The sequence below is a fragment of the Anser brachyrhynchus genome, assembly GCF_964034855.1.
Source record: "Anser brachyrhynchus genome assembly, chromosome: 1".
In the NCBI taxonomy this organism is placed as follows: domain Eukaryota; kingdom Metazoa; phylum Chordata; class Aves; order Anseriformes; family Anatidae; genus Anser; species Anser brachyrhynchus.
In genome coordinates this window covers 18043248-18068133 of record NC_137694.1, presented here as the reverse complement: position 1 = coordinate 18068133, position 24886 = coordinate 18043248, and the positions used below count along the sequence as shown (strand labels likewise).

General features: G+C 37.4%; 1 long non-coding RNA gene across 1 annotated transcript; it reads left to right on the top strand.

The window, feature by feature from the left end:
* Positions 1 to 577: 577 nt before the first annotated feature.
* On the top strand, positions 578 to 21649 carry LOC308197532. The gene is made up of 3 exons (XR_013953057.1): positions 578 to 3425; positions 3838 to 3935; positions 20117 to 21649. It is a non-coding gene; the product is annotated as an uncharacterized lncRNA (long non-coding RNA).
* The last annotated feature ends 3237 nt before the right edge of the window (positions 21650 to 24886 follow it).

Below are 24886 nucleotides of genomic sequence, written 5' to 3'. Positions count from 1 at the left end.
TGCTAAGATGATTAGAGTACCGGAGCACCTGCTGTACGAGGACAGGCTGAGAGAGCTGGGCCTGTTTAGCCTGGAAAAGAGAAGACTGAGGGAAAACCTCATCAATGTGTATAAATATCTGGGGGGAGGGTGTCGAGAGGATGGAGCTGGTCTCTTTTCAGTTGTGCCCAGCAAGAGGATGAGAGGCAACGGGTACAAACTGAAGCACAGGATGTTCCAGTTGAATACGAGGGGACACTTCTTTACTGTGAGGGTGACCAAGCACTGGAACAGGTTGCCCAGAGAGGTTGTGGAGTCTCCTTCTCTGGAGATGTTCAAAACCCAGCTGGATGCTATCCTGTGCAATGTGCTCTAGGTGATCCTTCTTGGCAGGGGGTTTGGACTACATGATCTTCAGAGGTCCCTTCCAAACTCAGCCATTCTGTGATTCTGTGATTAGGTATTTAAGTCCTTAACTGGGTCGAAGTATTAACATACTGCTGTTTTGCAATTTTACTTTTTTAGGAAACTTAAAACACTTGTGGTAAAGAAGGAAGTCTAGTAAACAAAGAGAAGCCAAGAATCGGGTATGACAAATGTATATATTATTCCAATGTGACACAGTATCAGGATGATATTTGAGAACTGTATCTCCTGATATCCATGTTTTGATGTGACTACTGCTTAGAAGAAGGTGTGTTGAAGTGGGAGTTTGGAGCCTCCTCTGCTGGGCCATGTTTCAATATAAATCATGTACTCTGAGGCTGGCACGCTGTGTCTAAGCCATGAAAGACCCTTAAGTGCTTCTCAGAAGTAGTATATATTATAGTCCATGTGCATGACATGCTTGTGACAACTTAGCATCATGTTGGGACCAGTGTTAGGTGATGATTGGACTTGGCGATCTTATGGGTCTTTTCCAACCTATTCTATGAACATCCTTCCTGCACTATGGTTTACATGGGGAAAAAAACGGGTGCAGAAATCAAAAGGATATATGATGAATTTCAACTACTTTCTACTTTGGTACCTGTCTCTCAATAAAAGCATAGCAACATAGAGCCAGATTTCCTAGCTTCAGTAAGTCAACAAAATCTTACTAGATATTAATTGATCAAGAAGTGCTATGCAGGAAAACTATAGGGATTGACTCTATTAAATAAACCAGTTTTATACAGTTCCCTTCAACAGGGATATAAGTTTAATCAGTATTGCTCTAACGTACAAAAGTGCTGTGAGTCAGAGATGAATTGTACCTACAAAACAGCCTGGGATAAGGCTGTTTCAGATTTGCTTTAATGAGTTCTGTCTGTATCAATTATGAGCTCTGATTTGGCATTGCTATCCAATATCTCTCCTCAAAAGCACACATATCTGAAATAAATTTAGACTAGAATAGAATACGCTGTTGCTGTCAAGCACTTTGTCTCCCAATACGAAAATAACCTAATCACAACAAATAAATGTTCAGCTACCCAGAAAGTACGACAGTTGAGACAGGGAGAAAAGCAATAAGATTATTGTTTCATTAGTGCACAATAAAGTGCTGAAAACTGGGATTTGATCTCTGTATGGGTGCCTGACTGTAATATTTGAATATTTTAGGATCATACCTGTTGAGAACTTATCATACCAAATAAATGTCTGTCCTGAGACAGAATGTTCTTTCAATTGCTCTAGCAGGTATTTGGATTAATTATATTATAGTAAATGAAAATATTGTAATTGTTCCTTATTTGACTGAAATAAGTTAAAACTGTAGCTGTAAATAATAAGTCGAAACAAGCTGTAAATATAAAGAAAATCTATGATTTGGAAAAAAAAAAAAAAAAGATCTAAGTTCTCCAAGGGTTTCAGTTTGCAGCTGCCCTTCCATGGTACTTTCTACTTCCACACAATCCTCAAAGACAAAAAATGAAAGTATATTATTATTAAATACATCTACTGAAAAATTTATAGTTTATGTACTTAAATGATTAGGGTCAAACCATTAACCACAGATATAAGTTCATCTCAGTTTGAGGAGGAGAAATTCCATGATATTGAAAAATTAACCACTAGCTTATATTATCCACTTATCTGAAGACACTTTCCTTTCCTTTTTTTCAAAGTAGTATCACTCAGTAGGAAAAAAGTCATCAAATTTAGTGAGCTAGCAAAAGCGCAACCAAGAGCATGGTGACGGCACAGCTTCCTGCATTCTCCTGTTACAGAGTCTTCATGCTTCTTTAATAAGCCTTTAATGGAAATTATATTAAAAATATTAATAGTATGTATTTATTGTGGTTTAACCCAGCAGGCAGGAAAGCACCACACAGACATTTGCTCACTCCCCACAAAGTGGGTTGGGGAAGAGAATCAAAGAAGGTAAACTTGTGAGTTCAGATAAGGAGAATTCAAAAAGAAAGAAAAAAGAAAAAGAAAAAAATAACAAAAACAAGAATAAACAAAGCAAGTGATGCACAATGCAATTGCTCATCATCAGCCTCTGAGCTATGGCAGCCCCCCAGCTAACTCCCCCATTTCTGTAGTTGAGCATGATGTCATACAGTATGGAATGTGGCCAGTTTGGGTCAGCTGTCCTGGCTCTGTCCCCTCCCAGCTCCTGCTGCACCCCCAGCCTCCTTGCAGGCAGGGCAGCACAAGAAGCTGAAAAGTCCTTGACTTCATGTAAGCACTGCTCTGCAACAATTAAAACACCAGTGTGTTATCAACATTATTTTTCTCCTAAATCATGGCACCATACCAGCCACTATGAAGAAAATTATTTCTATTCCAGCTGAAACCAGGACAATATTTTTGAATCTAGCATTCTTTTCAGCTGTATAACCACTTTGCTTTTCAGAAACTCATTTGATTAACTCTTTGATTAACTGTGACAAAGCTTCCACAAAACTACTCTTTTTGCGTACTTTGAGAGAAGAGTGGTTATTGTTCACTTCTTTGAAACAACACATTTCTTGCACAGATACTGAAATCAGCATTGGAGGGACAGAGATGTGTGACTCAAGGTGGTAGGATAATAGTTATGCCTAAGAAGTGGGTAGTGCTTCTGACCTTAATTTTTTCTTGTGGCGTAAGGACCACACGGACACCAGGGTTCTTTTAGGATCAGTAACTGCTGCTCTTTATTGATGACAGAACTTCATTATATATCTCCCTTATCGAGGACAGGCTCCCTTTTTATACCATTCGCCCCACAGCAGTACTTTCCCACTAACCATTCATTGGTCAACAACTTTGCCCGGCAACCGCAAACACCCAGCAACTTCCATCCCTTAACGGCTGGAGAACAAGCAACCCGAGACGGCAAGGCGTCTCCTCAATCACCCTTCTTTGTTCCCTCTAAACTCTTTACATTCCTGATGGCCTCATCGTTAAGAGTCCGATGTTATCACTAACCATGGGGCTTGTCGACCCCCATGGCCACACTCCCACGTTTTCTGGTAAGTGACCAACAGTGCAATGACATTAAGTACGTTAAGTGTTGATGTTATGTTTCAGACCCCATCCCAAACTGTACATTTTTCAAGTGTAGCACAGGTAGCTAACTGGGTGCATAACAGCATTCTGTGTTCTCTTCCAAGGTCCCATTATCTATTAGTTTCAACATCTAACTTTTAGGGAAACAATTTCATTTTTTGATATGATTCTTAAAGACAGAAAAAATATTTTTATATTTAAAGCAGAAAAACATACCCCGTTCCTCATACTTGTTTCAGTCATTCTTTATCAATTGTATCAACATTTCTGCAGTAACCGAAAACATTGGGAATTTTGCTTCAATTTCCATGGGAGAAGAAATGTGGGTTTGGTTGCAGTGATATCCAGAATTAAGTAGAATACTTTGTCTTTCAGCTAAATCATTTATCTGGGAGATGTCTGAATTAAGCAAATACTGCAATGAAGTGTGTCCCATTTAAATGAAGACAGCAGTACTTCATCCTTCATGCAGGGTAAGAGTAACAAATGCAATACAGAAATAATGTCACAGAAGCTGGTTAGTCCCCTAGATGAATATAATGGCTTTATTGTCTTATTCAACGACCTTTTATTAGGTTAATTGGTTCACAACTGAATATGCGTTCCTTATAGAAGTTTGCATATTTTCCAGTTTCTCTGACTGTAAAACCATGTTACTTGCCCTCTTTGCTAAATCTTTTGTGTTAACAAAAACAGAAAAACAAAAAGCAGAACAATTATTGATGACTTTTTTTTAATGACTTTTTTTTTTTTTTAAGCTACCATTGCAAGAACTGAGAACCGTAATAAGTTGTTCTTTTGCAAGGTCACATATCAACTCAAAGATCTCAATTTTTAAAGACTGTTTAAATCTATCATTAACATACTAGGTTGCCTAAGAATCATGCCCCCTGTGCATTTTTTCTCTCTCTCCTTTGACTTATGGGCTTTCATTATTGTCAAAAAACACAGGAAAACACATTTTGAAAAATCAGTCTTGATAATTCTTGGTGATAAAAAAAGACGAACAGGTCACAGAAGAAAAGTATGTTGAAACCTCAATTTGCATTATTGACTACAACTGTCTCAGAAGACTCACTTTAAAGTGACCAACAGCTTTTTCCCTCATAGCAGTATGTAAAAGAGGAAAGAATTGAGGTTATGCATTCATTTCACCTCATACAAAGTCAAATGTAGTGGATGTCAGGAAGAGCAGATAGGTACAAGTTGTCCTTTTCACTTATATACAGTCCTTAAGGATTCATAATTACAATGACTTTAGGGGTTGCCTGTGGCTGATGACATATCTACAAGATTTTCCTTGTGAAAGGCTTCACACAAAAAAAAAAAAAAAAAAAAAAAGACTCCCCTAAACTTTATCAGAAAAGGTGAATGAAAACACTTTGAGAATTGTCAATATTCTTACTGTTGACTTCTCTGGAGGAAATAAGGGATGTCAAGACTAAAAGGCATAGTAGGGAACCAAATAGAATAAGCAGAATCTTTTTCATCTTTTTCAAGTTGAGGGGAAGGAAGACTGGACTTCGAGATTTCTCTTCTGGAAGAGTAGCAAACTGTCATTTGTATAGACAGAAGTTGGTTGCTATACTGTTGATTCCATCCCTGGTGGCCTAGGCTCTCAAAGAAAATATGATTCAGATGTCTATGGATGATAGATGAAAGAAAAGGGAAGAATGGCTGGAGTATTGCAGGAAAAGATCGTGTTTTGGATTGCTCAATATCCTTTTGTGGATATCCTGTTTGGGTCAGCTGTTCTGGTTCTGTCCCCTCCCAGCTCCTGCTGCACCCCCAGACTCCTTGTTGGCAGAGCAACAGGAGAGACTGAAAAGTCCTTGGCTTTGTGTGAGCAATGCTCTGAAACAATTATAACATCAGAGTGTTATCAACATTATTTTTCTCCTAAATCATGGCACCATACCAGCCACTATGAAGAAAATTAACTGTACTACAGCCGAAACCAGGACAGGGTGCTGATTTTTCCCTACCACTAGTCTTTGGCTTAAAGATGTAACCTGTTGAGATTTTCATCTTTCCCCTACCTGAGGAGAAGTTTTTTGATGAAGACAAGACATTATACTTTTTAAGGAAAGACAAGAAAAGTTCATTATAAAGTGGTTCATACATAGTGTTCTGAGGGATGTACAAAAAAATGCTGTTACAATAAATGTTTTCAAGAACATGCACTGGATGTATTTTTGGTGCTTTAGAGACATCGTAGAGCCTGCAATGTAGAGGCAAATGAATATTCCAGCCAAAGGCAGCCAGGTACCCTAGAGTAAAGCATGTTCAATGTAAATTATAAGGTCAAGATTTCTTCTCTTCCACTGCACATCTTAACAGTGAAAATGAAAAAAATAAAAAATAAAAAATCCACATCTGATTAATGTCAAGAACAGATATGAATTTCAGTTTTCTATGTAGTGAAAATAAAATACTAGGGTTCTCTTTACGTAAATAAAATATCTTAATTGTGGCTTACTCTGTATGATTTTGTTTAAATATATAGCAAATTAAAACCAAACAAACCAACAAAAAAAACACATGCAATTGGAAATGTAGTCTCTTGGAATCTCATGAGGAGCTAAGCAAGCATGGAGTAATTTTAACTCCTGAGTAGGAAAGCTTCAGAAAATTAATAGATGTCACAGGAAATGAAGTTGGCCATTAGTGTAATTTCTCTCCAATTGCAGTCTCTCCAGTGAGCTTGATGACACTAAGAGAAAGATATCATTTTTTTTTTCTGAAATATAAAAAAAAACACATTTACTAAACCCTTTCAAATTGCTAAAGCTCCCAGGATGTATTTCATAAAACTATTAACTTGCATGCATTGGCTGAAATCCAATATAAGTAATTATATTTTTCTTACATAAATTGTTCCCATAATTTCACTGAATTTCTACCTCTAGAATTCTGGATAGTGTAGACTGGCCCTGTTTTAGAATCCTTATGCATAAAAAAAACACTGATTTGCTGAGGCAGTTAAACCTTATGATAGGTCAGACTCTTTTCTAATATGTTAGAATTATACCACAGACTGAAATGCAAATCAGTTTTGATACTATTTTTAGGTAGCACATATCATAGAAAGAAAACTATAGAAATGTCAAATAACATTAAAGAAAAACACATAGGAGGAGCAAGTATTTCTAATTTTTTATATTGAACAGCTGAAAATGTTCTAGAACTGAGGTTATTTCCAACAGTTAAAAACCATGAGTAGATCATCCAGACAACAGTTTTGTGAAAAGAATTGATTAGCGTACATGGGATTATTTTTATTAAGAGCTAAAGAAGCATAGAGTAGATTTTATAAACAGTGGTTTTGGAAAAATAATTATGTCTTATTAAGTTGAAGAGATCATAAATTTAGTTTAAAATATTGCAATGATCATGGGTTAAAAATTAATTACTAGCTAACACATCTTCAGTGAATATTGGTTCAGTAAAGAGTTTTAATACTTACAATGTAGCATTACTTTCATTCATTTCTGTATACTAGCTCCTGGGGTGGAGTCCTAAGCAACCTTCTGGGACTCTTAGAAAGATCATGAGAGTCAGACAGTTTCAAATAAGATCCCCAGCACACAGACTAAGATGCTGAGCAACTATAATACTTTGAATTATCCTTGGCCTCCTGAAAAAATAGAGTTTAAAGATTATGAGCTCACTTACCTATTTGTGGAAAACAGATAATTGGCAACAGAATGCTCTTCAAAGCACTAGACTAAAGGTAAAACAAAAGTAAGATTATTTTGAATAGTGATGGCAACTAACTACTGGAATAACACATGAGAAGTTTTCTCTCTTGCTGACAAATTTTAATTAAAAAAAAATATGTTTTTGAGTCATTACAACATTTCAATACATTATTCAATCAGAAAACAACTGATAAAGCCTATTATACATGGGAAAAGACTGTATGACCATTAAGGCTATTTGAAGATTTATAGCCCGTGACATCCTCAGAACATTTAATTAAGCACTATTAGATTGTCTGTCTGGTGATGGAAAAAAAAAGAGATACCCTTTCATATCACTTGGAGATCTGATACAGTGTAAAAGTGAAATTAATTTCAAAATGTTGTAATAAAGCCAATTAAATAAATTATGGTTTTTTTTTCTATTATTGTGAAAGAACAAATATCACTTTTGCGTGATTTTTTTTTCATACATGATTTAAAATGAGGAAAGATAGCAGTAAGAACAAAAATTTATTTCAATATCATTTATGGAGCTTTAAGACAAGTACTTGCCAGACAGAAAAACTGAACAGCTGCACAACTATCTGTATCTCACCATGTAGATCTGGGGTCTGATGTATTGTACCTGAGCTATCTGTAGTAAGAATACATTCTCTAGATATCTGAATCCTGTCTGAACCACCTTTCCCTCCTCCACTGGATAATGTTTATTAAAAGAGCTGTCTTTATGTTAACAGTTGATAAAGCCAAGATCTCCAATTACAAAAAGGCACAAAACAAATCCTACCTCCTGAGACACCCAAGTAGGTGCATGATTGCAAACATGTCAGGTTAAAATGCAACAGCTTTTGATTTTATTATTATTATTATTATTATTATTATTATTATTATTTTCTAAATGGAAACGCTTTATCGTAGAAACCTGAGGAACCTTAGAAACCAAAGAAACCTGAGTTGCTACTCATAGCACCAGGTAAATTTACAGAAGAAAAGAAGTCTATTCTAGTATAGGGTTAACTTTTTTATTACAAAATCAGAATTACTCTTGCCTCAAGGAATAATAAAGCACTACAGTTTCTCTTTACTTGGTCCAATGAATTAAATAGCTTTGAGGGGAATTGCTCCCTTCTGTCACAGTAAGTCTAGCTTCCTAGTGAGGGCTTTCCAAGGCCAAATCATCTTTTCCTCTGTATTTGTGATAGCTTCACGCAATCTCTTACTTACCTGCTTTTGTTTTTAACCTAATTCATTCAGTCAAAATGTAAAAGGTAGGGCATTTTGTCTCCCAGAAGGCTTCTCTGACACATGATGCTATTATGTATTTAGTTAGTACTTACCTCTGAACCTAAATGGCCTTCTTGCCATTCACATTTTCAAGATTGCCACAGCAGTTTATAAACTGTATATCATAAAAAGTATTAATTGCGTAAACCTGATAAATCTTACAGGCTGTGGAGTGACATGACAGCTTTGACAGTAGGATTGTTTTTCCATTTGTCCCTTTCTTCACTGCCACCCTTAGACAATTTTAGGGCTTATTGGTTTCCTGGATGCGTAAATTTTAGAATCTTGAAGAAATTTTTTAACTATTTTTTTTTTAATTTATTTGTACAAAAATATCAAAAAGGGTATTCACTTTCACTTTCAGAATTTGCTTCTCATTATCATTTGAGATCCTTTGTGATCAGGAGAGTGCATGGCCATACCAGTGAACAAGCATTTTGTCGTAGAAAATAGTCTAACCTCAGAGCCTACTTTGAACCAGCCACGTGATACTGTAGCAGGATATCAGACAAGGATCAAGTCATTATTTTTTTTCTGTTGTATTTTCTTTTAAGTAAAACAGAACAAATTGTATCAAACAATGACAAATATATTTTTTGCACTCATCTATATTTTCCACAGACCATCATGTCTAGCCCTTTTCTCACCAACAATTTAAAAAATAAAAGGATTTATATAGAAACTGAGATTGGAAAGAGAGGTTCAAGTCCCACTGAGAGGGCCCATAAATTCTCTTTAGTTTGAAAATAATATGTAAGTGATAATTGATGTATCCTATCACTTCTTCATTAACATCTGGTGATCTACTTTAACAACAACACGTTCTGTACACATGAATACATATATTTGCTGTTTTTGAAACACTCCAATTTCTGTTAAGCAGAGTACTAAAGTGCTAAACGTACTAGATTTAGCAAGTTCTCCAGCTGTTAAACTTTTAATGAAACCATACCATGATCATTTCTTAAGATTTCCATTAGTCACTTATCTTTTGAGTGAATAAAGTACTATTAATTGCATTTATATGCTTTAAATGAAGTACATCTGATGCTCTTTACTGATGGTTTGCCAGGCAATTTCCATTATAATGAACAAAATCCCAAGGATCTTACGTATAGTGGAAAATTAATGTGGTCAATATGCAAATATATATATGAAGTTCTTGAAGGTCATGAAGGTCTGAGATGTTGTATAATTACACTTTAAAAGAGAAGCAATGAAGAAAGCTCTGTAAAACTTAATTAAAAGTAGCATTTTGTTAACCTGAATTCTAGCAATGTCAATTAATGTTTTCTACTCAATAGAAAATTTACTTTTCTTTGGCAGTTGGATTAGGAACATGTAAACTGAGGGATCACAACATGTCCAAATTGAAAATCACTTGCATTCTCATTTTATTTGAAAAATGGACATTCAACTTGCCATAGCATAACTTGTTTTTTTTTTTTTTATACAGTTTTGTTACATAACTTGTAGGAAACGTTTTATGATAAACTAAGCTAACAATTCGAAAGCATACTTCCAGCACCCAAAACACTGCGGCTTTAAGGCTGTTATATAAGTGCTTCCAAATTCAGAGTGGATGGTACTGAAGCTATTGGATACCTTAGATAATATTTGCCATGGAAAGGAAAACGTGTCTAAACACCACTTCCCTGTGAGGAAAAATAATGCTGTGTTAAAAAATGCCTGAATTCCATATTTGCTATGAACAGATGTTAACAAGAACAGTCATTATATTAAGACACATTAATTAAATATTGACAGAACAACCTTAGTAGGTGAATTTATAAAAACAGCGTGGGGTCTGATTAGCAATTAGTAGATTGATATATTCATGATTTTTTGCATGTGACAGCAAACAATCACAATGTAGAGAGAATACTTCCCACATTAAAATTCACGTTATCCTTTTCTCACCATTTGACCCAGGAAATTTCCCACTGGATTAGCAAACTGAGTTAATGACTCTTAAATTGTTCAAAAATTTATGTTAATTCATATGACATTGTTACTACTGATTCTGTTAAAAACTTTCCTGTCAACCCCCCTCTCACCCCAAAAGCAAGCAAGCAACCAACCAAAAAAAAAACCCATCTGTAATGTGTTTAGGGGTGACAGACCCAAAATGTTATACTGGAAGAACTAAAAAAAATAAAATACAAAATCGGAGAATGTTTTTTGCTCTGCAAAGCAGGTAGATAAGTTAGTCAAAACAAAATAATATTCCTTTTACTTTTCCTATTACACTAAGACAGTGCTCTCTTAGTCTAAGAAAATTAGCACATCCATGCAGTTTTCTTTCTTTTTAATAACTTTAACCTTTCACAAAAAGGTTGAAAGGTTTCTGAATGGTACTAGCTGTGATCATAATCAACATAATTGGATACTACCTTTTGCATTGATTCAAAGAAGGTAGGTAGTCTTAATACATTTTTTCTTTGAAATAAACTTTCATTTAGAAAATCTCTGGAAGGTGGATAATTATCCACTCTTAGTTTAAATTTATTTTTATGTCTTCTAACTGTAATAGATGGAATTATTACAATTAGGTTATACAAGAGTACAGTATAAATGTGTGATTATATTGTTAAGCAAAACTTTTAAATACTGTTTTTTATAGCTGTATTCATGCATATTCACTATTATGCTCACATCTTTGTTATCTTCCGTAAGTGTTTGTGTGATGGTAAATAAAGCAGTAAATGCCAGTGTGAACCCAAGAAACCAATCCACACAGAGATATCTAGGGCTACGTATGCGCTGAGTATTTTCCTGTCATGGCTAGTAAAGGTGAAAAAAAGGTGGACGTGAGAGTCCTAATCTGTCTGGCTGCGTATGAAGAGCAAAGTGTAAAGAGTAGAACTGATTGCTGAAGGGCATAAAGCACCTCCTTTATTCATAGTGTACTGTTCCCAGTTCCCATAACCAACATATATTTAACTGAAGACTCTGGTCCATGATGATACTTCTATAGGACTTTGGATCCAAGAATCTAAATGGTTGTTAAGTTTGTTTCTACAGCAATGAAGAGTCTGAAGTTTGAAGCAGTTGATATTGAAGCCACTGCAGCTATACCAATACGAAGTTTGAGAATTTACTTCAGATCAGCCTGAATTTGTACTGGTGCCTTATACTGATTGAGCCCACAATGCATATGTCTAAAATCTAATCAAAGGACCAATGAATGTTTAATCCCTATGTTCTCTTTAGGTGCTAAAGAGCATTTGGTGTCTACACAGAGAGAAACTTCTGGATTAGTTTCTACTTACAGAAATTTAGCTAGAGCACACTAAAACTTGTATTGAACTAAAATGCTGTATTGTAAGGGTGGACAGCCAGGGGACTTTCTAAAAATTTGCACTATTTCTCCAAATTGAATTGTTAATGTAGTTGCTGTATTATTAGCACAAACAAAGCACTCCTCCATACTCTATTCAAAACAGCTTCTTCAGGAGCTGTTCTGAGTCAGGAATAACCAAATGATTCCCTGTATGCTATGCAGCAGTGTAGTAGAATAACAGTGGAACTGGGAGATAATCAATCTAGGTCAAGGCCTTGACAGACCCTCCTTACTTTGAACAGATCTTCTGATTTTATTATTTTGTTTTATTTTATTTTCCTGCTGCCTAAATGGGATAAGTAATGTCAATATGTGGCTTTGATTCACTCTTGTTGAGGTTCCCTTTGGGGAAAACCGTCTGAAACTTTCCAAAACCAAACAAGTGAAAAGGTTAGCCACAAAGAGGTCTTCAGACATCATCTTTAAAGAATGTGTGTTTTCACCAGAAATTGATAACTTCAGAAAGGTCAGTAAAATATTTAATAGTTATGCTAGATGATGCTAAGATTTATATGATGACCACTGACTGGAATCTAAAAATCTGTTTGAAATGTTGTAAGTAACGAGGAGTTCCAAGCTACGTTCAAGATACATGAATTCTGAAGAGTTAGTGCCTAAAGCTAGCACACCAGATTCAGTCAGAATGGAAACACTGGAGGTATAAGCAAGTTCTAATATGCTCCCAGATATGTCCTTCAGGCTGCTGCAAAGCATCTCCATCTACTTGGCATGTACAACCCACATATTAGTTTCTACTTTGTTTTTCAAGGACTGGAGAAGAATTCAATGTTTTCTGATAAAATATAGTAAAATGATGGGACTTTCAGCTTGTAAAATAACCTTTTTGTAAACACATTCAAAGAGAAACCATTTCATTTCAGACTTTTCTCTGTTGAAATAAATGCAAATCCACTTCTAAAGACAGAGTGGCTGTCTGCCTGCATGGGCAGTCATATGCCCTCCACTTCTCTTGTTCAAGTCCTGCCAGGTAGATAAGAATTCAAGAAACAGTGCTTTAGAAACCAAATTATGGTTAAGCATTTCTGTCACCAGAAAGACCACTTTCTTGCTCTGAGAAGACTGAGACTATGTTCTGTGCTCCAGCGTCTTAACGTTATTGAGAAAGGGACTTTGGGAAGGGGACTTATCATGACCAAAATACGCCACTATCGCAAAATAGATATACTTTAGTTAAATGAACAATGAATATATGTTTTGCTTAGCTTTTAGAATGAGAGAGCTATAATGAGACTTGGCTAAAATGGAACCTAATACGGCATATTTTTTCTGTAGTCTTTTTGTCAGAATCTTTGTTCTATTACATCAGCGCCCAATATCTCATTTCCATTTCTGTCTGAAATGATTTTCTGAAATTTCTTACTTGATCTAATATAAATTACTACCTTTAACTAGTCACAAAAGAACTATGAAGGCCAGACATATTAATAAGTCAGCAGAATTTCAAAGGGTGGAGCTCATCGTCTCTGTAATTAAAGGCTGCCATACCTTTATTCCTGTACAAATTTTGAAGTCCACCAGGCTAATGACTATTACATGAAAATGATAAATTTTGCTTTCAGTTTGTTTTTGCTTTTTTAATTGTGTGAAAGCTGGAATTCTTTATGTCTCTGTGAGATCTCCAAAGCAGTGAGAGGAATTGTGGTAAATTTGAAAATCCGCAACAGTAATATAGAGAATACCTAGACTTCTTACAAGTGTCAAGCACCAGGGACTTCTGCTAATAGTAGATAACAACAATTAAATGTTCCAGTGTCTACTGATGTTATTCTCAGAACAGAATACAATATGATTTATTTTTTTTATTTAAAAACAACTGACATGAATTGTAATGAAACATTAATATAATTTCTCTCTTAGATATAAATAAATAAATAGAACAATAAATATAGTTCCTAACTATGTGTACGATACAACTGCCAGTAAAATTCAGCTTCACTTTGACTTTATCATATACCTTTCAGGATGCAAGTCAACTACGATCCCACTTGCACTGGATCCCACAGCAAACCTCTGACTGACGTTTAAGATTTTTTGCTAAAGTAAAGAGCTCAGGATTTTTCCTTAAGTCATAGAATCATAGAATTATAGAATGCTTTGAGATGGAAAGGACCTTAAAGATCATCTAGTTCCAAGACCCCTGTCATGGGAAAGGACAACTCCCACTGGACCATGTTGCCTATAGTGACATCCAACCTGACCTTAAACACTTCCAGGGATGGGGCGCCCACAGCTTCTCTGTAGAACATGTTCCAATGCCTCACCACCCTCACAGTAAAGAATTTCTTCCAAATACCTAATCTAAATCTATGCTTTTTTAGTTTAAAACTATTACCCCTTGTCCCATTGCTGCACACCCTGATAAAGAGTCTCTCGCTATCTTTCTTGTACTTTAGGTACTGGAAGGCCTCTATTAGGATTCCTCAGAGCTATCCCTTCTCCAGGCTGAACAATCCCAATTCTTTAAGTCTGTCTTCATAGGAGAGGCATTCCAGCCCTTTGATTACCTTTGTGGCCCTCCTCTGGACTCACTCTAACCATGTATTTCTTATGCTGGACACAGATATTCCAGGTGGGGTCTCATGAGATCAGAGTGGAAATAGAGTATCTCCTTCCTCCACCTGCTGGCCCCACTTCTTTCTAGGCAGCCCAGGATACCATTGGCTTTCTGGGCTGCAAGCGCACATTGCCAGCTCATGTCAAGCTTTTCATCTACCAAGACCTTCTCTGCTGGGCTTCTTTCAATGAACCCCTTGCCCAACCTGTGTTCATGCTTGTGATTGCCCCAGCCCAGGTGCAGGGTCTTGCACTTGGCCTTGTTGAACTTCAAGAGGTTCACAAAGACCCAGCTCTCAAGCCTATTTAGGTTTCTCTGGATAGCATCCCTTCCCTCCAGCATGTGGACTGCATCACACAGCTTGTTGTCTGCAATATTGTTGATGCTGCACCTCAATCCCACTGTCCATGTAACTGACAAAGATGTTAAATAATACTAGTCCTAATACTGACCTTCAAGGAACACTACTCGTTACTGGTCTCCACTTGGACATCAAACAATTGACTGCAGTTCTTTGAATGTGACCATCCAACCAGTTTGTTATCCACTGAAAGGTCCATCTGTCACATCTATGTCTCCAATTTAGGGAAAAGGATGTTGTGTGGGACAGTGTTAAGTGCTTTGAATAAGTCTAGGTAGATGACATTAGTTGCTCTTCCCTTACCCACCAGTGCTGTAGCCCCGTCACAGAAGGCCATCAGATTTGTCAGGCACTATTTGCCCTCAGTGAAGCCACACTGGCTTCACCAATCACCTCCTAATTTTCCCTGTGCTCTAACATAGTTTCCAGAAAGATCTGCTGCATAATCTTGCAGGGCACAGAGGTGAGACTGACTGGCCTGTAGTTACCTGTGTCTTCCTTTTTTCTCTTTTTAAAAATGCGAGTCATGTTTCCCTTTTTCCAGTCACTGTAAACTTTACTGGACTGCCACAACTTCTCAATAATGATGGATAGCAATCTAGCAACTGGCAAAAAGATGTAATCAAGATCTGCTTTTTTTTTTTTTTTCCCAATCCTTTTTGCAACTCAGTAATATATTAATAGCACATCTTTATCTCTAAGCTGTCTCTCCATCCAGAAAGTCAGTGTACCAAGGGATTAATGTTTAGGGAATTTCTTTTCACGTTACGGCCTCTCATCTTGAACTGACACTACACACCACTCATCACCATCAGCATCATAAGCTGTGTAGAAACCTCACCATCCTTTTTTGTAAAAGACATATTCTTTTTTTACTCATAGGTTAAAATGTCATTAAATCCAAAACTCTGTAGAAATTATTCTAACACTCTATCAAATGTTAGAAAAAAAAATAATAGATTTTTCCTACTAAACCATCCTTTACAACTTAACTAAGGAGATTATTTCTCATATATAAATGTGGAAAACAATAAAAGAACGTGGTTATAAACTCCTACTACATTACATAAGCGATTTCTGTAGGATAAAAATATCTCTTATCCTATAAAGTCAGTTTTCATAAGCACGCACCAATACCTAACATAAACAATTCATTATGGATAGGCATGGCTGGGACTTATTTACTGTGCACCTACCTGTAACAGAATGAAAGCACAATATTTCATTCTGAAACAGGGATGAAAACTATGAGAATATAAGAATATATATATATATTACATAGTTTTTGCCATTTCAGTAGAAAATGACCTATACACTAAACTAGGTTTTTGAATGCTACTGGAGCAGTTATGCAATTGGGTCTGACATGTAACTAATAGGAGTAGTTTAGAGAAATCGTACCTAAGAACAGAAAGAGCTTTCTGGCAAGTTAGTTTCCTAAAGATGAAAGTATCAATACATTTATAAACTGCTTAGGAGCACAGTATCAAATATGGTCTGCTACATTACAGACTAAAGTTCTTTGCTCTAATTGTCACTCATATTTTTTTGAATATTGATAAATTTGTATCTTAAGTATAGCTAGGGGATTTTTTTATTTTTTAATACCCCATTTGATGAACTATTCCACAACTCATCTTATATTAAAAATTAATTTCTGCTTTCTCTTCTAACAGATACTTTATACATATATATATATTCTAGTATGCATATGATTATTTGTGTATTAGCTCTTCATCTTTTGTTTATCAGCTGGCATATTTATAGAGTGAAACCATAGTTGACAAGAAAAGTCTCTTCTGTCTTTATTGAGGTAACCTAAGTAATCTGAGCTCTCATATTTCTTTTTGCATGGTTGGTCATAGTTTTGGTCATGGTAGTGGTTTCCCCCGAATCTGTTCCAATCTGAACTCCCTTTTACTAAAGAACGGTGGACAGAACTGTCCACTTAGCAGATGAGGTTCCACCAAGTGACTTGTACAATGGCACTGACACTTTCACAGTTCTTCTGCACTTGTTTTAGATTAAATTGTTGCTTAAAAAGAACAATAGAAAAACAACATTACACTTTAAATGGACTAACAAATGCCTAAATGAATGGAGTCTAAATACAAGCCTTACTGGAATCACTTCCAGGAAAGTTATTTCTTACATTGATCATTTACAAACTATATGCTATTTAATATGTATCAATGACATACACAATTTTTAGATAAGACAGAGACAAGAAAATGTTATAATAAGGACAGGTAAAAGATACAGAATTATATGTTTTATTTAATGGTAGAGTCCAAGCAAAACAGAATGTTTCACAATAGACAAGTAAAATGATATCCATGACCAAGCAGGGTGAGCCATAAGTATAGAATGGGACTGTTAGACTAAGAAGTAATGAATCTTACATATAATTGTTGTGTAATAGCTCAAATAAAAATCTAGTGAGATGCAGATATTCAAAAGGTTGATATAATTTTCAGTGCAGAAGACTTAAGATTTACTGGGCTGCATACAAATAAACACAGAAATAACAAAACCCAAGATGTGAAACTTAGGGTTCATGGATTAGAAAAATGTCTTTTTTAACTATAATGATGAAAACCTCTGGGATAATTTCTTAATGATTATGAATAAATCGACAGTGTTAATGACAAACAGACTTATGCTCTGAAAGATAAGTGATTAAGTGATTTTTTTTTTTTACTGTCGGACATGTTTTCATCCATCTTTTTTTTTTTTAATTTTTTTTTCCTGGTACAAAACAGTCTAACTATGAACAGCCTGAGATAAATGTCTGCTGCAGGTGCATACACTGTCTGTGGTGCACTGTTCTTATTCAAGAGCAATAGATAGTATTAAGTTCCACAGCCTACAAAATCTGAAGTATGAAAGGTCAGTATCACCGGGGTAGTGTCTAGGAATTGGGTAACTGATGTATTAAATATTCTGCTAGAATAAACTTAAAACCAGTTCAGGAAAACTGACAAAAAAGAAAGAAACCCAAGATTTTAAAAAGTAGAAAGCTGGAGTTGAAATAATATCTAGGTAGAAGTGCCTTTCAGAAGGTAAAATTAGCTACTGGTGCTTACTAGGGATATCACTACAGTTGCACAGCTGTGCATTACAGTCTGGTATTTTATGACATCAAAATTCGTTATATGAAAGAAGATCTTTCTTACTGTAAAAATTAATTACAGTGATATGGTAATTCCCATGTTGAAAGTACCTTAGAAGTAACGAATACACAGAAGAACTTTTTGTTATTTTATTTCTGCCAGTAAAATACTGGACATCTAAAATGAGAGTACAAATTAGCAGCAGGGCAACCCAAACATAAAAGATGAACATCAATTTTTGTAAACGCAGAGTCCTTTTGTAAATAGCAGAGTCCCAAACATGGTAGGCAATCTGTCAAAATCAGTAAAGGTCAGATTTTTTGTAATGCAAGACCAGTATCTTCAAAAATGATAATTAATTTCAGGGTAAGCAATCAAGCAGAAACTGCAAGTTACTCTCAGAGCAAATTCAATAAAATAATATATATGTAGGCCATGAAACTTTCCAGCTGCCAAGAAACTGCCCTCCCCCCTGCCCCAAATTATATGGGACAGGCAAATATACCTATTCACAGTTGAATAACAGCTTTTTATGTACATGTATACTCTGAAGGCACTGATTGCCCAGTATTATATTTATTTTTGAACAGAAAGATTGCAAAACTATTTATGCATTTTACACACATATTATTGAAGAATATATTTAAAAAATACAAAAGAATATTTGCTTCTTGCTCATTCACTAAACAATGATTTTGGTGGAAGTTGTTGCTTATAATTATCTTAGAGTTCCATCTTGACTTTAAGCTATTGTTCCCATTAGAGTAAGCAAAATGTGGAGATCACTGTTTGCAATATTATTTATTTATTTTTAAATACACAGATTTTTCACTTTATAAACTGGAGATAAATGATATGTTTCAAATTGTGTTTCTTTCACTTATTAATGAAATCTGTACAGCATTATCTGAAGTTGTTTATATCTGAAAATTCAGCATCAATTGTTCAGATATCAGCCAATTATTTAAAAACTCTTACAGAATCAAAGAACTGAAGAATGTTTGAAGTTGGAACATATCTTTGGAGGTTGTCTGGTCCAACTCTCTTGCTCAGGCAAGGACACCTAGAGCAGGTTGCCCAAGACTATGTCCAGATTGTTTTGGAAGTTCTCCAAGGAGGATGATTCCACAGCCTCTCTGGCCAGCCTGTTCCAGTGCTTGGTCTACTGCACAGTAAAGTGCTTCCTGATGTTTAGATGGAACCTCTTCTGTTCCAGTTTGTGCCAATTGCTTCTTATCTTTTTACTGGGCACAACTGAGAGGAGATTTTCCATCTTCAGTGCACTGCCCTTTCAGGTATTTATATGTATTGATGAGATCTGCCCTGAGCATCCTTTTCTCTAGGTGAAAAAGTCACAACTCTCTCAGCATCTCCTCATAGTCCCTTAATCATCATTATCCTGTGTTGGAATCCTTACAGTATGTTTAGGTCTCTCTTGTACTGGGGGGACTAGAACTGGGCACAATACTCCAGATGCAGCCTCACCAATGCTGAGTAGATTGGAAGAATCACCTTTCTTATCTTCTGCCAGTACTTTGCCTAATGCGGCCAAGAAAACCGTCAACCTTCTTAGTGGCAAGGGTACGTTGCTGACTGACTCAGATTCAAGCATTGCTGACTCTCATGTCAAATTTATCTAGATTTGCTGATTAAAAGATGTAAAAGATGTCGCACTTCGACAGTTGCTTTTCAGCAAGTCCTTAATTACTACCCTAAAGCAAACTAATTCAAAATCATAATATATATGTATGCATATGTAAGTATAATCTCTTTTTTCTTAGCTACAGAACAGATATATTTCTTGAATTATATTATTACAATTAGTGCCATTTCTATCTGGTAATTAGCTATTGTTAATAATTTATTAAAAATTCTAGTTACTCTCTCCAGATGTGCTGGCCATACATTTTTTTTCTCTCTCTCTTTTTTTTTTTCTTTTCTTTACAAGCTTTCTGAAATTTTTAGCTTATAATTTATGCTAAGTATTATCAGTTTTCTCTTTATTGATTTTTTTTATTGTTGCTTTCTCCTTGCCTTCAAGGCAAAGCAGTTTTTAAGAACAACTGGAGCTTTTTGGGAATCTAGTAAAATCTCAAATATTGATCATTTTGTAGTGTTTATCTTTTCTTTCAGTGTATCTATCTTAGAATTGTTTCTTACTTTGAGAAACAGCACCTCTAAAGCATAAAATATGCATAGATTACCACTTGGGATTTCGCTTTCTTTGCATGCAGAACATGTAGACAAGTCACTACCACTTGTTTCTAATTACAGAATCAAAGAATCACAGAATCACAGAATGGATGGGGTTGGAAGGGACCTCTGAAGATCATCTAGTCCAACCCCCCTACCAAGCAGGATCACCTAGAGCACATTGCGCAGGATGGTATCCAGGCAGATTTTGAACATCTCCAGAGAAGGAGACTCCACAACCTCTCTGGGCAGCCCGTCCCAGTGCTCTGTCACCCTCACAGTAAAGAAGTGCCCCCTCATATTCAGCCAGAACTTCCTGTGCTTCAGTTTGTGCCTGTTGCTTCTTGTCAACCATGAACTTTCAGTTCTGTGATCTGCTCACCTTTATTTCTTGGAATAAAAATTGAAGTAGTGTTCAGCAGTTACAGAGTATGTGGACCCTTGATTCTCCTTACATGTAGCGGTAGTTTTATGTAAGTCTTTACAAATTCCAGTTTTGTACCAGTAACCCTAAGCTTTTAGTGCAAAATGAAGTTCATCATAGCACTGTTTGGTTTTGTTTTCTTTGTTTTTTTTTTCCCGTGTGTTTGTCATGGGTTTACATGACAAGGGCTTGGTAGCAGGGGGGCTGCAAGGGTGGCCCCTTGGAGAAAAGCTCAGCAGCTGCCCTATGTTAGATAAGGGCCAGTTTCAGCTGGCTTCAAAAGGGACCTGCTGCTGGCCAGAGCCAAGCCAGTAAGTGATGTTGGTTGTGCCTCAGTGACAGCAGAATTAAGAAATGGAAAAACTCCTTCACCACAGCAGCTGGGAGAGTGAGGAGTGAGAACCAGCCCTGCAAACCCCAAGGTCACTGCAGAAGGAGGGCAGGAGGTGCTACAGGTGCCAGAGCAGGAGTTCCCTTGTGGCCTGTGGAGAGGCCCCTGGTGGAGCAGGCTGTCCCCCTGCAGCCCATGGGTCCCACATGGAGCAGATCTCCACGCTGCAGCCTGTGGAGGAGCCCCCGGTGGAGCAGGTGGATGTGGCCTGGAGGAGGCTGCGGCCCCTGGAGAGCCCCCACAGGAGCAGGGGTTCTGGTGGATGGGGAGACGGTGTTTTTAGTTTGCTTTTAGTTTCTCACTGTTCTGGTTTACTAGTAAAACTATAAACTATAGTTTTTGTATATAAACTATAAGCTATAAGTTATATTAAACTTCCTGCACTGATTTGCCTGTAACAATAATTGGAGGCTGATCTCCCTGTCCCAACCCTTAAGCCCTTTTCATTGTATTTTCATAGAATCATAGAATGGTTTGGGTTGGAAGGGACCTAAAAGATATCTAATTCCACCCCCCCAGCCATGGGCAGGGATACTGCCCACTAGACCACGTTGCCCAAAGCCCCATCCAACCTGGCCTTCAACACTTTCTGGGATGGGGCATCTGCAACTTCTTAGGGCAACCTATGCCAGTGCCTCACCATAGTAGTAAGGAATTTCTTCTTTATATCTAGTCTAAATCTACCCTCTTTTAGTTTAAAGCCATTACCCCTTGTCCTATCACGCCACTCCCTGACAAAGAGTCCCTCCCCAGCCTTCCTGTACCCCTCTTTATGTACTGGAAGACCACTATATGGCTTCTCCCCTTTTCCTTTTGAGGAGGGGGAGTGAAAGGATGGTTGTGGTGGAGTTCATCTGCCCAGAGTAAACCACCACAATGTTACAGACAATACTTAATGAATATTTTTGTTTCTGGAGGATAGCTAATCTCACTCCGGTATTCAAGAAGGGCAAGAAGGAGGATCCGGGAAACTACAAGCCAGTCAGTCTCACCTCTGTCCCTGGAAAGGTGTTGGAACAGCTTGTTCTGGATGCCATCTCCAAGCAATTGGTACAGAAGAATGTTATGAGGAGTATTCAGCATGGATTCACCAAGGGGAAGTCGTGCTCGACCAGCCTCGTTGCCTTCTATGATGGCATCACCAGCTGGGTAGATGGGAGAAGAGCAGTGGAAGTCATCTACCTTGACTTTAGCAAGGCTTTTGATACTGTCTCCCATGACATCCTGTTAGCAAAGCTGAGAATGTGTGGAATAGAGGAGCGGACAGTTTGGTGGGTTGAGAACTGGCTGACTGGCCAAGCTCAGAGAGTGGTGATCGGCGGTGCAGATTCTGGCTGGAGACCTGTGACTAGCAGTGTTCCCCAGGGGTTGGTGCTGGGTCCGGTCCTGTTCAACATCTTCATCGACAACCTTGATGAGGGAATAGTGTCTGCCCTCAGCAAGTATGCCAATGACACAAAGCTGGGAGGAGTGGCTGACATGCCAGAAGGCTGTGCTGCCATTCAGTGAGACCTGAACCGGCAGGAAGAAACCAAATGAGGTTTAATAAGAGCAAGTGTAGAGTCCTGCACCTGGGAAAGAACAACCGCACGTATCAGTACAGGCTGGGGGACGACCTGCTGGAGAGGAGCTCTGAGGAGAAGGACCTGGGGGTCCTGGTGGATGACAGGTTGACCATGAGCCAGCAGTGTGCCCTGGTGGCCAGGAAGGCCAATGGGATCCTGGAGTGCATTAAAAGGAGCAGGGACAGCAGGTCAAGGGAGGTGATCCTCCCCCTCTACTCTGCCCTGGTCAGGCCTCACCTGGAGTACTGTGTCCAGTTCTGGGCTCCCCGGCACAAAAAAGACAGGGATCTCCTGGAAAGAGTCCAGCGGAGGGCCACAAAGACGGTATGGGGCCTGGAGCATCTTCCCTGTGAAGAAAGACTGAGAGACCTGGGTCTGTTCAGCCTTGAAAAAAGAAGACTGAGAGGGGATCTTATCAATGTTTATAAATACCTGAAGTGTGGGAGACAGAGGGATTTGTCCAACCTCTTTTCAGTGGTTTGTGGGGACAGGACAAGGGGTAATGGCCACAAGATGGAGCACAGGAGGTTCCTCACCAACATGCGAAAGAACTTCTTCATGGTGAGGGTAACAGAGCACTGGAACAGGCTGCCCAGGGAGGTTGTGGAGTCTCCTTCTCTGGAGATATTCAAGGCCCCTCTGGACGCCTACCTGGGCAGCCTGCTCTAGGGAACCTGCTTTGGCAGGGGGGTTGGACCCGATGATCTTTCGAGGCCCCTTCCAACCCCTACAATTCTGTGATTCTGTGAATATATCTCTTTCCTAATGGAATGTTGCGGTCTTTAGCACACAAATCTTTTAGTACAGTGTGAGCTTTGTCTATGAGGATACTAATCTGTAAGTGTTTGAGAGTATTTAGAACTGAGCTGTCAATGAGAGGGAGATAAGGAATACCATTTCTTTTGTTTCTCATTTTGCTTATATGGGCTTTCAAAGCAGGTTGTAATCTGTGATTTTCACATTCTCATCATATGATTCTACCTTCTAGGTTTCACTTATACCAACAATAATGAATTTATGCTCATAAATGACCAATTTACAGGCTGAAATTATTTCTGTTTAGAAGCCAGTCTCTTGGCAGAGATACACAGAAGATTAAAAACTGTATTCTTTTGATTTTGATTCAGTGAATTTTCTTCTTGACATCTTGATTCTGTGCTAAATGAGTGATTATTTGTTCTCTTTCTCCTTTTGTTGCGAGTTTAATGCCATGTTGGCTCAATCAACCAGGTGATCAGCTAGAATATTTTTCTCCCTTTTGCTATGATAAAGCCTATTCAAAAACATATGCAACTCTCATGAAATAAAATATGTCCAACTTACCCAAGATTTTTATCTTATGCTATTCACTGATGTTTACTATCAGGATCTTCACTTCTTGGAAAAAAAAAAGAAAAACAACAAACACACACACACACAAAAAAAAAAAGGTCTGAGAAGAAGGCTTGGACACTGTCTTTCTAAGTGAAGAAGAAAACTCGGTATTTCATTTCAAATGAATCTCAACTTCTTGAGCTTGCATTTGTAGGGAAGAGAAGGCCTTGCTGCATTTCCTAACATGTCCCTTTATGGTCTTGTAAAGAGCTAAGCACAGGGTGTAATTTGTTTACAACAGAAGCAGCACATTTTTAAGGTTTCCCAATCATGTCCAGATTTTAAATAGCAGAAACGTAAGATGAAATTATCCTCTACTACCTTGATCGCAATTTCAGTTTAGAGTAGGCTTACCAGTAAAGATGGAGACATTTCTTATCTATTCTGGAATCACATATTGTGCAGAAGCAATCTCAGTGATATTCATTACTTAGTGTATAACTATTATGGACTTTGTTGTTTACATGTACAGGTTGGATGTGAATCAATATAATCACCCTAGTTATTACTGAAATCCAGGTACATTCTCAAGCCATTACTTTTTACCTTTGGATCAATTGCAAGTTCTCTAAGACAAAGTCCATGAAGCAGCATGACCTCCCATACTAATCTTTGGGAGAATGACAGTGAGTCTGGCAAAGACATATCTTTATAGACCTTTCTTCATGATATGCAGCTTTGAACAATTATGATGCTTCAGCGAATTACCACCACTTTAGCAGAAGAGATCAGTTGTCACTCCCTGTTCTGTTTATGCTTTGTTTATTCCTAACACCTCAAAACAGTGAAGCAGAGATTTGCTGCTGTAGCTGCATGGGCTTTCTCTCACTTTTTTTTTTTCCTTCTGGGCTTTATTCCCATATTGCCTGAGAAGTTAGAGAACTGAAACATCAGTTTAATCTCTCCTGTTAGGTAAAGCTCAGTGGTCACTTTGATTGACTTCAATATGAAAGCACAAAATCTTAGGTCCAACACTTAAATTGACTCTGGCACTTTATTTCAAATTGCTATCTGAAAACTCTGTTCCAGGTTCGTAAGCAGAATGTGCTAAAATTTTCTAGGCACTGCTCATTTTTACTTTATGTTTCTTTAAGCAG